The sequence below is a fragment of the Sorex fumeus genome, unplaced genomic scaffold (assembly GCF_029834395.1).
Source record: "Sorex fumeus unplaced genomic scaffold, SorFum_2.1 ptg000122l, whole genome shotgun sequence".
Taxonomy (NCBI): Eukaryota; Metazoa; Chordata; class Mammalia; order Eulipotyphla; family Soricidae; genus Sorex; species Sorex fumeus.
Genome location: NW_026606179.1, coordinates 7,873,576 through 7,887,196, shown reverse-complemented (window position 1 = coordinate 7,887,196; position 13,621 = coordinate 7,873,576). Strand labels below are relative to the sequence as shown.

The 13,621-nt window shown below is 44.5% G+C and overlaps 1 pseudogene; it reads left to right on the top strand.

Moving 5' to 3' along the window:
- Positions 1-1,028: 1,028 nt before the first annotated feature.
- LOC130044473 (olfactory receptor 12-like) lies at positions 1,029-5,417 on the top strand (annotated as a pseudogene).
- Positions 5,418-13,621: the final 8,204 nt, after the last annotated feature.

Here is a 13,621-nt window from a genome sequence, read left to right as displayed (position 1 = left end):
CTGTGGTGGCACCAGCGTTTCTGGTCGCCTCCTCTGCTGGTGTGCACCGGTGCATATGAGGACACGGCCCTGTCTGACATATGATGCTGTATGCATGGATGACTCATACAAGTTGGAAGGGCACAGGAGTGCTTAGGACTGCCTGCATGGCCTGCCATGCATCACCAAGAGTAAGCCTGGCTCCAGAGTAAACAATGGAGATCCCCTAAAAACACTTCACGGAGTTTTACAGCTTGCAAGAGATTTTAAAAGTTTATTTGAAGGATAAGGTGGGGCCACACCCAGTGATGCTCAGGATTCACTCTCGACAGGGTGGGGACAATATGGTGCCAGGATCCGACCAAGGTCAGCTGTGTGCAGGGCAGGTGTACTAAGCACTATATTAACTGATCACCTAAACATACATTTTAGTTTGCTTTAGCTGAACTAGTCCTGGCTCAGGGTTCATCCCCTGTGGATGCTGCAGAGACCATGTGACATGCAAGATTGAACCCTGGCCTCCTGCTCCCAAAGCAGTGCCCCACTAATCTCTCGCACTGCCCTGGTTTCACATGAAGAAATGCAGGTTCCAGAGATGTGACTCCAAGGCACCGAGGTACAGCTGAGAGTCTCTTCCCTCAAATCAAATAAATGGGGGTGTGAGCCAGGGCAGGGGCGAGGCACCTGTCACGCTGCTATCCAATCTTCGATTGGTCCCCAACACCCCATGGTTCCCCAAGCTGGGCTGGACCTCGAGATGCAGAAATGCTGGGGGTAATCCCCAGGCCTCCAAGCACTGCTTGGGAAGCCCTAGAAAATATCAGTGCAATTACTTTTTAAAACCTGAAACCACGAGTTCTGTTGAAAAGCATCTGAGTGTCTGGACACAATCGGTCTCTACAGATGGCCCCAGCCAGGCCGACATAGGCAGTAATGTCCCAGATTTTGGGAAGGTGTCTGTGCTCTGTATCCAGTTCCCCACTCTGCTCACTGGCCCCTGCTTGTCAAGTACCGCAGCCACCACTTTGAGGCCTCCTTGCCTGATGGACATGGCCAACCTCATGGTCGTGTGCATCTTCCTCTGCAGCTTCTCAGCTGTGCCTGAGCTGTAGTTGCTTAGTGCCACCACCTTCATTCTCGTCTACCTGGTGGCCCTGCTGGGCAATGTGTCCATCCTGGTTACCGTGACACTGGACACCAGCCTGCACACACCCATGTACCTCCTCAAGAGACTGTCTGTAGTGGACCTCTCTCCACATCCACTCACTACCCAGCACCTTGCTAGCCACTGTGCTAGGCTCAGGGGAGACTTCCCTCCCCACCTGCGCCACCCAGTTCTTTGCCTTCATCTGCCTGGGGTCCACCGAGTGCTTCCTTCTCACATCCATGGCTTATGACCATTGTCTGGCCATCTACAAGTCCCTGATGTACGGAGTGGTCATGAGCACTCGGGCTGCGTCTGGCTGGTAGAGGCAGCCTCGGGCAGCGGGATTCTCTTCTCTGCTCTCCACACAGCCAACACCTTCTTTCTGCCATTCTGCAAACCTAATGTCATCAACCATTTCTGTGACATCTGCCCACTCGTGAGGCAGGCCAATGCCCATAGGGCCATGGGCTTTGTGGCCAATGGCTGCATGATCACGAGCAGCTTCACCCTCACCGGCCTCTCCTAATGTTCACATCCTGGCCACGGTGCTGAGCATCTGCTCTGTCACCAGCCACTGTGAAGCCTTCTCCACCTGCTCCTACCACCTGGCTACCGTGCTCCTGTTCTACAGCACCAGCAGCTTGGCCTACGTGCAGCTGCTGCTCCCCAGTGGAGGGCCACCTGGTGCCGTCTTCTACTCGGTCCTCACCAGTACACTCAACCCACTCATCTACAGCATGAGGAACCAGAACATGAAATAATACTGTGGAAGCTCTACCCCTAGACCAGGCAGCCCCACGAAATTCCCCACACCCAGGCAGGGACAGGCAGAGCTCCCTGGGAGCTCCTGCGTCAGACTCAGTGAAGCATAAAGTCAGGTAAGAGTCATGGATGGCAGGAGAAGACAGAGCCACAACCATGATGTGGCCAGCACTGCCACATGTGCTGGGGGGTAAACTATTTGAGGGGGTCCAGCCCATTCCATAGCCCGGAGCCCATCCCTTTGGGGATTCCAAAGTCATGTGAGGTTTCCATGCCCTTTCAGTAGGCTTTGAGGGTTTAGTAGTACATGTTCCCCACTCCAAGTCCATCCCAAATGCAAGCCCATCTTCATCACAAGCAGCTATGACTGTTCCAGAAGGAAACAAGACCAGTGTTGACTTTCCAAAGCCCTTTCTCCACAAATATAGATCTAAACTTAAAAGCACATTATAAAATCTTGTTAAATATAAGGCAATACGTTTTATTTCATTTTATTAATAAAGCGAAATCTTTCTATTGAAAGAAATTTACTGAGAGAACTGTGAGTGGAAAGAGAGATATTTCCGTGCTCTAGAGAATGTGAGCTTCGCGGGGCCTCACAGGATAGGGTGAAGTCGGTCCTTCTCCTCCCCCACCACGATGAGACCCCGAGATGCCACCCAGGAATGGTCCCTCTGACTACTTATTAAGCTCCTCAATGGTCACAATCCCAGAGACACATAAATAAACCTCGGAACCCAGCAGCTTTTGGCAGAAATCTCTCCAAACTTAATTATAAATTTTAATATTCCAAGATTGCGCGGCCACTATAGTATGCTATTCATAATCATATGCTATTCATTATCAGCACAAAAAACAAATTGTCTAATGTTGCCTTTTTGGCAGGTCTGAGTGTTTGGGAAAAATTCCAAATAATAATTGTCAGACTGGTGTCAAAATATTGAATGTAATCAAAGTAGAGAGAGAGAGTAATGTGGAAATTATCTGCCACACAGGTAGGGACAGGGGGGGATGGGGGTATACTGGGGTTCTTGGTGGTGGAAAATGTACACTGGTGAAGGGATGGGTGTTTGATCATTGTATGACCGAGACTTCAACCCGAGAGTTTTGTAACTGTTCTCACGATGTTTCAATAAATAAATTCATAAAAAAAAAAGAGTGGGGCTGGAGTGATAGCACAGGGGGTAGGGCGTTTGCCTTGCACGTAGCCAACATGGCTGACACAGGTTCGATTTCCAGCATCCCATATGGTCCCCTGAGCACCGCCAGGCGCAATTCCTGAGTGCATGAGCCAGGAGTAACCCCTGAGTATCGCTGAGTGTGACCCAAACAGCAATAAATAAATAAATAAATAAATAAAAGAGTAAAAAAATCAATAAAAAAAGAGAGAATGTGAGCTTTTCCAGATGGGAAAAAGCAAAGTCATAAAGTCTTAAAATAGTATGTCTATAGTAAATTTGTGTCAAGTCAGTGAAATTAGATGGTACAGATATAAGATAATATACTATAAAATAATACATGATGATTATATAATTTACTAATAATTTATGGTGGATTGGGCTGTAGTGATAGCACAGTGGTAGGGCATTTGCCTTGCGCACAGCCAGCCTGGCTGAGCAAGGTTCGATTCCTCCGTTCCTCTTGGAGAGCCTGGCAAGCTATCGAGAGTATTCAATATGCCAAACACAGTAACAAGAAGTCTCACAATGGAGACGTTACTGGGCCCGCTCGAGCAAATCGATGAACAACGGGAAGACAGTGATGGTGGATTAACAACAGGATACAACTGGATGCTCTCTTCACAAAACACAGAGATGTAAAGTCAAGAATGATTTAAACATTTTCAAATGGAGTAATAAAAAGAGGACATAAAACAATGATGTTTAAAGGAAATTAGAGTTTATAGGCATGGAGGGGAAATAAAGAGCTGTACTGAAAAGTTGAAACGTTGTTCAAATAATAATTCAAGCAAAAAAGCCAAACTTCTAAGAATATCAGATTGTTCAAATTGGTAGGAAAATACCAAAGTGGCAAAGCCATGCAGACAATGCAAGCAGTAAATACGATGAGGTGACAAACTTAGAGGAAATAATTCAATATCCTTAAAAATCAAATGGAATTAGGGGCTGGAGAGATAGTACAGCAGGTAGGGCACCTGCTATGCACACCTCTAACTCGAGTTCAATGCCCAACACCACACATGGTCCTTTGAGCCCACCAGGAGTGATCCCCATGCACCCCCAGGTGGAACCAAAAACAAAACTAGAAAATAAAATGCAGTTAAAAGAAGTTTCTCCGTTATCAAAGATGAAAAATATTTTTAACACATGATGCCAATGAAGATGTATGTGAGGAACAAAAAAGTTCCAGGTAGCTGGGAAAATTGGTGCACCATTTCCAAAGGAGCAGGACCGTCTGAATGGAAAACGTTGCAGCAACTTACCTCTCTGACCAAGTAGTTCTCTTATGTAACTTAAGGGAAAAAACTTAAATTGGAATGAATATTGTCTATTTCAACGAATTAAATATATTGATGAACAATCTGAAGTCAAATTTTCAAGTGGATAAAGAATGCATACATGTTCACGGTGCAATTATTAGACAAGATGGTGGCTGTAAGAGGTGGAAGACCGACTGGAAAAATAAGATGTGGTGGAATGATGACAACTGTGAAAACAGCGTATACCTTTAAACAGGAAATAACTCAGAGGGTGAAAAGACACAGAAGTAGCATAAAACTAGGATCTTCACTACTCCCCGAGGCAACTTTTTTCATAAATTCTATTTTTTTGCAATGATTTTTAAATTATAGGAATACCAAGCCAAATGTCAATGGTACTCTTGGCATACTCTCTCGTTGGGGGACAGAGGAAGGAGGAACGAAGTCCTACTGTTGCAGGTGACTTATGTGATGCAGGGAGGGGAGCGTGCAGCTTTTGCAGGTGACTTATGTGATGAGGGGAGGGGAGAGTGCAGCCTCGACGGGTGTCTGCCGCTTCCCTCTCTGGCAACCTCATTGCCCAGGAAGTGGCTGGGGAAATCGAGATCTATGGTGAGTCAGCTATGAGTCCTTGCACAGTCCAGATCTCATGCCTCAACATCCTCACAAGGAAGCCATCAATCTGTACCTTAAGTCCACTTGCTCTGCACAGTGTAGGAAAGATCTGCCACCTGATTTCTGGAGAAACTTGGACTCAGGTTAAAGTTTTAGGTCACACCCAGTGATGCTCAGTGTTTACTCCTGGTTCTGCACTCAGGTATCACTCCTGCAGATCATCTGGGTGCCAGGGATCAAACTTGGATCAACCGTGCAAGGCAAGCACCTTACCTGCTATACTACCTCTTGGACCTCAGTGAGTCAGTCCTAGATCTTACCCAGGCTTTTTGGGTATGTCACCTTCCCTGATAGAAAAGAATTCAGGAGGAGATGAATAGTTAAGTAAAACAGCTTTATTTACAGATTATGAGGAAGGAAACAGAACTCTGTGTTCAAGAGAACACAGGCTTCTCCAGAGGTGGTGAGAGCTGAGAGTACATGTCTCAGGCAGCAATGTGGGCTGACTCCTGGAACGGAGATGAGGACTCTTGTCTTTGCAGAGTTATCTTCAAGATTTTCTTCCAAGTTGCCACCATGTGGGACTTTCTACTAGATAAGAGTCTAGTGCTCTGGCATTGCCAAGGAGAAGAGTTTGAATCATTTGGTGTCCACCTTCATGTCCTTATCACAACCCTTTGTTCCTGCTGGAGCTTCTCTTTGGAGGGCAGTCCAGCCTTCTCCAGGTCTGTGATGATGCCAGTTAGAGAGTTTGATCAGACAGCAGTTCCTGTGTTCACAAAGTGGGCCTGACCCAAATGCTTTTAGCTGCTTTAGGGATTTTTAACTGCTCTTTGGTTTTACTATGTCCCAAGACAACCCATGCCCCTCCTTCCCCCGTGTACCTGCCAGCTTTACTATCCATCTATAAAACAGAAATTATCCTTATTGAGCCAAATATTAAGTGAAAAATCAAAGTGAAAAAAGAAATCCTTCAGAAATGTAGAAATTACCAAAAGAAGATATGAGCTCATGCAAGTCACTAAGAACTACATGAAGACCTTAATAGCAAAGTATCTCTTATACATAGAGCAGTTCAAAGCATACAGAGAAAATTCATTAGCAAGCAACTCATTTTGGGTTTATGAAATACACAATTTAAAACATTGGTTTATGGCAGTGTTTCTTAATCTTTTTTCTTCCAAATGTGTGGGCTCCCTCATTTCCCCCCATTTATGTGATTCTCACTGTGACCCGCTTAGAATATCCTGGCTCAAATGTCAAGGTTGGCAGTCATTCAAATGCTGAACTGTAACAGGTGTGGCAAAGACATGTGCCCATCCCAGCTATGCCGAGTGTGATTTGTGTTCCTGCTCAGAGTAGTGAACCCAGCGTGCATGGAACTGGCTAAGTGAGCCAAGAGGGAGGATGGTCTTTTGCCAGCTTCACACCCTCAACTGTCTCTTGGCTGCAAATGACTTCCAATCTCCAGAAACCAAGTCAGGAGTATCTTGTGAGAGCCAGAGATGTTTATCACATCTCACCTAGGAGGCTATTTTTGGAAATCTATCCTAAGAAAACAACTGTGACTACAAAACCTTAGAGTTGCTAACCCTTCATACGTAGCCATTTAAAAATTGCACTACAGGGTAGGTGAGGAGAAAACTTCAAGTTTGTTATGCATATTTGGAAAATCTCACATAGAAAAATATTTTCTAGACTACCATCCAATGAAAAAGTGCAGTGTGCTTTGAGGTGTAATTCTGGTTTACAATTCTGTGGTTTATAAATTTCACTAAGAATATTTTAAAAGTAAATGAAAATAGAGGGAAACAAAATATTTCATCCCAGGAGCTACAGGTTCCTAAGTGCCTGCGAAATGCAAGACACTGTTAGTGGTTTCGCATAAGAAGTGCAAGTCTCTAGGAGGTTCCTGGGAGGGCCTATTTTCCCACTTCCTACAAAAGGAGGTTTAAGCAGCTTCTGTGGAGGGTCTGAGATTAGGCCTCAGGTGATCTTGCTCCAAAGCCCCTAAGTTTCCTCCTCTGTCAAAGGACTTTTCTTTCTTTCTTTTTTTTTTTTGGCTCACACTCAGAGATGCTCAGGCATTGCTTCTGGCTCTGCACTCATGAATTACTTCTGGTGGTGCTTGGGCGAACACATGGGATGCTAGGCATTAAATCTTGGTCAGCTGCATGCAAGTCAACTATCCTACTATCGCTCTGGCTCAGGTTCTTTCTAATTCTGAGTACCACTACATTCCCAAGCTACTTTCTGTTGTTCAGGACTAATGGAAACTTTATTAGGCTTGGTTGCTTTCCAAAAGTTTTATCATATATATGCTCAATATTACTTTTTTGTGAGCATACACATCTACTAAAACTATGATAAAACTTGGGTTCTGACATTTCAAGTCTGACTTCAGTGAGGTTACTTCCTAAAATGGATCATTATACAGGTTCTTTAAGGAAAACAGGGCTGTGGGAGAAAACTGGGTAGTCTGATTTCTGCCTAGAGAAAAGGTCAGCACAACTTTCAAGAGCTTGCTAGATGAGGCTACAGAATTACCAAAACCTTAAAATAACACCTATCTTTATTTTTTTAACTTTGATTGGCTGGAGCGATAGCACAGCGGGTAGGGCGTTCGCCTTACAAGCGGCCAACATGGCCGACCCGAGTTCGATTCCTCCGCCCCTCTCGGAGAGCCCGGCAAGCTACCAAGAGTATTCGATATGCCAAACACAGTAACAACAAAGTCTCCAATGGAGACGTTACTGGGCCCGCTCGAGCAAATCGACGATCAACGGGAGGGCCTTTACCTTTACCTTACCTTGATTGTTTTAATTCATTCATTACTCATTCATTGTTTTAATTCATTCAAATGCCTAACAACCCCCCCCCCCCGCCCCCATCGGACGTTTACATTTGAATAGATGTGGCTCACTGCTGGCAGTTTCTGTCTGTGTTGTCTATGCACCAACACCCAATTATGATGAAGGAGAAATTGAGAAGTTCTACATGGAGCTGAAGAAGTACTATAAAGAAGACCACACCTTCTACAAGATTGTGGGTGATTTTAATGTCAAGATAGGACCGAGAAGATCAGCCAAAGAACTTCACATCGGGATACATGGCCTAGAATGGAACAAACAGGGTGAGAGACTCTCTGAGTTCACCATGTCGACCAAGACCATCCATGGTAACTCACAGTTCCAGAAGGCAGAATCTAAAGGTTGGACATGGGAGTCTCCCGGTGGACGATTCCACAACGAAATAGACCACATCATATTTAATTGACGGTTTTGCCTGACCCATGTCACTGTTGTGCCAAAATTCCAAATGGGATCGGACCACCGTCTCCTTCATGCAAAATTCTACTTCACAGAGCGGGGAGAAAGGACTGCAAAGTTTAAAAAGAGAACTCCAGAACTACCACCAACTGGGAGCTCTTTGGCACTATTGTGGCAACATGGGAAGATGCCATTGTTGACAACATTGATGAGGAATATGATCGACTGATTCAGCACCTCCATGATTGTGCAAGGAACGCCAAGAGAGAGATAGCCACAAAAAAACGCCTGTCTTCAAAAACTCTTGAGCTTATTCGCCAACGTGGTTTGGCGCATGCCTCAGGCAACTGCAAGCAAACGTCCGAGCTCACAAAGTAGTGCAGAGATGTGATCAAGGAAGACCTCAAAGAGAGAAGAGCAGAAGTGCTGGTAGATGTGGCAGAAGCCAGGAAAAGTATTTGTAACGCCTGCCTGTCCTTCGCCAACTACAAGACCAAGATGACTGCCCTCCGACGTCCTGATGGATCTATCACATCTTCCAGAATGGCAATGGAGAAGATTATCCATGACTTCTACTCAAATCTCTTCAAAAGCCATGTCCATCTGCTGACACACCAAATTCCACAGGATGGATATGTCGTTCCCAATGTTCTCCCTTCCGAAATCCGACACGCCATTTCATCAGTAAAGAAATGAACAGCACCTGGCCCAGACAAGGTCAGACCTGATCACCTGAAGAACCGACTGTCGTATTCATCAATACGCTGGCTCGGCTCTTCACATGCTACCTGTCTGAATGCAAGGTTCTGTCCCAGTGGAAAACCAGCGGGACCGTACTACTGTACAAGAAGGGAGACATCCATGACAGTGGCAACTGTCGCCCAATCTGCCTATTGTCTGTCATCTACAAGTTGTTCACTTGAGTCATTCTGAATAGGATTGGCAGAACACTAGATGAAGGACAACCATGCGAGCTAGCCCAGTTTCGCAAAGGATTCAGCACCATCGACCATATCCACACGATAACCAAGCTCATTGAGGTTTCTCGGGAGTTCAAGATGCCGCTCTGTCTAACGTTCATTGATTTAAAGAAGGCCTTTGATTCTGTTGAGACGGAAGCGGTCATTGAAGCCCTAGCCAATCAGGGCATTCAAACTCAATACATCAGGATCCTCCATGAGCTGTATTGCGGATTCACTACCAGAATCTCACCATTCTACAAAGAAGTAATCATTGATGTCAAGAGAGGGGTTCAGCAGGGTGATACCATTTCACCGAAACTCTTCAGTGCCACCCTCGAGAACATCATGCGACGACTGGAATGGGAAGGGACAGCAGTGAAGATAGATAGTTGGCAACTACACCACCTCCGCTTTGCTGATGACATTGTTTTAATAACACCAAATATTAGCCAAAAGGCACAAGTGCTGGCCGACTTTGACTGTGAAGGTGGAAAGGTCAGACTACAGCTGAGTCTTACGAAGACAATGTTTATGAGAAACAGCCTCGTTCCTGATGCCCCATTCGCTCTCAAAGGAATGGCCATCTCTGAATGCAACAGCTATGTGTACCTAGGTCGAGAAGTCAACATGACAAATGACCTGGCACCCGAGCTGCGCAGGAGGAAGCGAGTGGCTTGGAATGCCTTCAAGAACGTCGAAGAAATAGCTAAGAGGACGAAGAACCTCCAGCTCTGGGCACATCTCTTTGATTCCACTGTTCTTCCTGCATTAACATACACCTCAGAGACCTAGGCCCTATGCAAACAGGATGAGAACGCTATTCGGGTCTCCAAAAGAGGAATTGAAAGAGCTATGCTTGGAATATCACGTTTCACTCAAATGAGAGAAAGAATCCAGAGTTCCGATTTCCGTCAATGATCAAGAATCAGGGGCACTGTCTCGTTTGCCAAGTTGCCAAAAATCAGATGGGCTGGTCACGTAATGAGATTTAGAGACGACCGCTGGACTAGAGCTGTTACCAACTGGATTCCACGGGATGTCAAAAGACCGCGTGGCCACCCACCTACCAGATGGTCAGACTTCTTCATCAAGATCATGAAAGATCAGTTTGAGGCTCTTCATGTTCCTAGAGTGAATAGACTCCATTGGGCTACACTAGCACGCGACAGGGACAAATGGAAATGTTACTGGTGCCCTCTCGAGCAAAGCGACGATTAACAGAAAGTCAAGTGATCAAGTGAACTTTGATTGTTTTAATTAAACTGATGTAAGAAATTTTGGAGTACATTAGAATTTGTGATTATGAAATTATACTCTAAATATCTGTGTTAATTTTCATGCCATCTTGTGTACTTTGAATATGTGCAGTTTTTATTTTTTTTAAATTTTTATTAGTGAAACACCATGAGATTTGTAGACTTACAAATTTTTGTGCATGGATTTTAATTATACAATGATCAAATACCCATCCCTCCACCAGTGCCCATTTTCCACCACCACAGGTCCCAGTATTCGTCCAACCCCCATACCCCCATCCCACCCTGCCTCTGTGGCAGGGCATTCCCTTTAGTTCTCTCTCTCCTTTTGGGAAAAAACACCTATCTTTAAGTTCAGAATTTCCTCTTAGGAAAAAGGAACCTATGTAAAGACTTTGGAGCACTCTGGTCATGGAAACGCTAAACCCAAGAGAATATGGAAAGGAACTGGAGCAGCAGTGTATACATAAGGAAAGATTAAAAGTGGTTCAAGTTTCCAACCCTAGATGTTAGTGAAATAAAGCAGGAAGAGGCAACCAAGTGCTAGCCAGTGCTGAAAAAAAGAAATTTGGGTGTATATTTATGGATAAGGGCAACTGTTCACAATAAACTGGAAAAACACAGCCCTCAAAACTGCTAAGAGGAGTATAAACGACATGATTCAATTTAATTAAAATATATTTATTTAAAATTCTATACAGAGCTACACAAAGGAAAATTTCATGTGCCTTTTAGGAGCAAGGATAGATGAGAGAAAAAATAAAATATCCAAAGAAAAGTAAATGTCACGTTCTAATCCTCAAGGGCTATTATTTACATACTCATAGAGCTTAAAATGTGTATTTTCAAATTAACATTAACCAGTCTGTAAGAGCAGTACCCATCTGTCGGCCTTTAGAAAGTGGTAGGGGAAAGACGAGAGAGCAGAAAGCCCAGGGCCCCAGGCCAGCAGTGAAAAAAGCAACAGCTGAAAGCCAGCAAGTCAAGCTTAGCTTGCAAAACAGGAGGCTGTGGCTTGTGCATGCTTCCTCTACACCAAACTGCCCTCAAGTGGCAGACAATTCTCTGTCCACTTGAAACTTCACGAAAACCACCAGAACAAAGTCAGTCAAGTCAGATACACCTACTTAAGGTAGGAGAGAAGATGTTTAAGGTCCTCAACTAACAGCCCATCAAGGAGTCCTTGAATTAGGATCTCAAAAAGAGTTTCTAATCCCCAATTTCAAGAGAAATGGCTTACCCTGAGAGCACTTTCTGAACCTGATACTACGAATGTGATCATCTGATCTAAAGTGAAACAATGTTGTGATTACTAAAGAAAAGGTGTCTGCACACAACAGTCTACGGTTTCTTTCCTTCCAGAGAGAAGGCAGGAGTAAAAAAATACAGGTTCGGTTCCTGCTCCATCACTTCTAACTGAGGTCAAATCAACTGAACACTCAAAGTCTCTAACTGAAAAAATCTAGGTATCCTCACTAGGTATACTGGAACCAAAAAGAATAATGCAGCCCAGTTTTGTAAATTACCAGGTATTATGTATTACCAATATACCATTTTTGTGAATGAATCAATATAGATCATGATCACGATCACGACCACCCTGTTGTTCGTCGATTGCCTCGAGCAGGTGCCAGTAACGTCTTCTTCGTCCTAGCCCTGAGATTTTATTTTTTTAAAAGTGCCATATTCAAGGCTTTTTCAGGGTTAGGAGAATGAGACCCATCATTGTTACTGGTATTTGGCATATTGGGTATACCACGGGGAGTTTGCCAGACTCTGCCGTGTGGGCAGGTTACATTTGGTAGCCTGCCAGTTTGTCCAAAGTAGGAATGAGATGATAAGATGTTGCGCGGCCTAGGAGAATCTGCCTTGTTCTCTCCCGGGAGCTGAGTGTGATAATCTCTGGATCCTGGCCGTTGTTGGAGTTACACGGCAGTTGGTGGGTGTAACTGTCTAGTTACTGGCAGGTCCAGTCCCAAACCATGCAGGCTTGGAGATCTCAGCCCCGGGTCCCACACACCTGGGTTCCTCTGCCAGTTCTTTTATGCGTGAGGCTCATCCAAGTGTGTGGAGAGTGGTCCCAGTATGGCCTTGGCTGGGCCCCGCAGGTCTTCAGCTGTTGGGCCCTGGTGGAGACAGTCAGGCACAGGGTAGGAGACTCAATATAGATACACCTTAAAAATGATACCATGCCCTTTGCTGACACAATCCAAGTGGTGGAGATATTATGTGTGAATTAATCTATTGAAAACTCAAGAAACACAAAGCTTATATAGAATCCAGTTCGGTTACATGAATTTTTTTTCTTATTGGGTCACTCCTAGCAATACTCAGGGGTTACTCCTGGCTCTGTACTCAGGAATTACTCCTGGAGGTGCCAGGGGACCATATGGGATGCTAGGGATTGAACCCAGGTCGGCTGCGTACAAAGCAAATGCCCTACTCGCTGTACTATCGCTCCAGCCACAGTCACATGATTTTTTTTTGGTCAGGATGTCAAAACCCAAGTTCTCTATTTGTGAACTATCACAAAACAGAAGGGCAACATCTAATAGCTTCTTTCCTTAGCAGCAAAATTCTTCTTTGTTAGGCATTTTGGCCAATGTGACTACTGACGCATGTGCTGAATCTCCACTGGCAAAGATTGTTCTACACACCAGCAGATGTTTTTTGATCAAATTATGAAGAATTTTCCAGTTGTTAAAATATAAGAGCTGGTAGAAGAGCCTTCACACATTCAGAACATTCAGAGTATCTCTCCAAAAATAAAGTCTAAGATATTGAAAAAAGTATGCCCTCTAAATGGAGTTTTTAGCGTTAATTTCTCTCATCATGTTTCTCTTGAGAAATGGAATTGATAATGTTGAGTGAGGTATGGAGGTTGGCTGAAACATTTTCCACACAGCTGACACTGGTAAGGCTTCGCCTGACCATGAATACTATAGTGTTGAACTAGGTACAAATTCTGACCGAAGGTTCTGCCACAGTCACAACATTGACAATCTCTCTTTCCAAAATAGTCATTCTTCCTCTGATAGCAAATTAAATGTGTCTTGTTGCGGGAAAAACCAGGTAAAAGGGTTTTGGTTGCTTCAGGGGCTCTGGGATGTTGAAAAAGATGCATGTCCTGAATAAGAGCTTTGCCACGATGGAAACGTTCTTGGGAATTCTGCCTGAGAATTCTTACATGA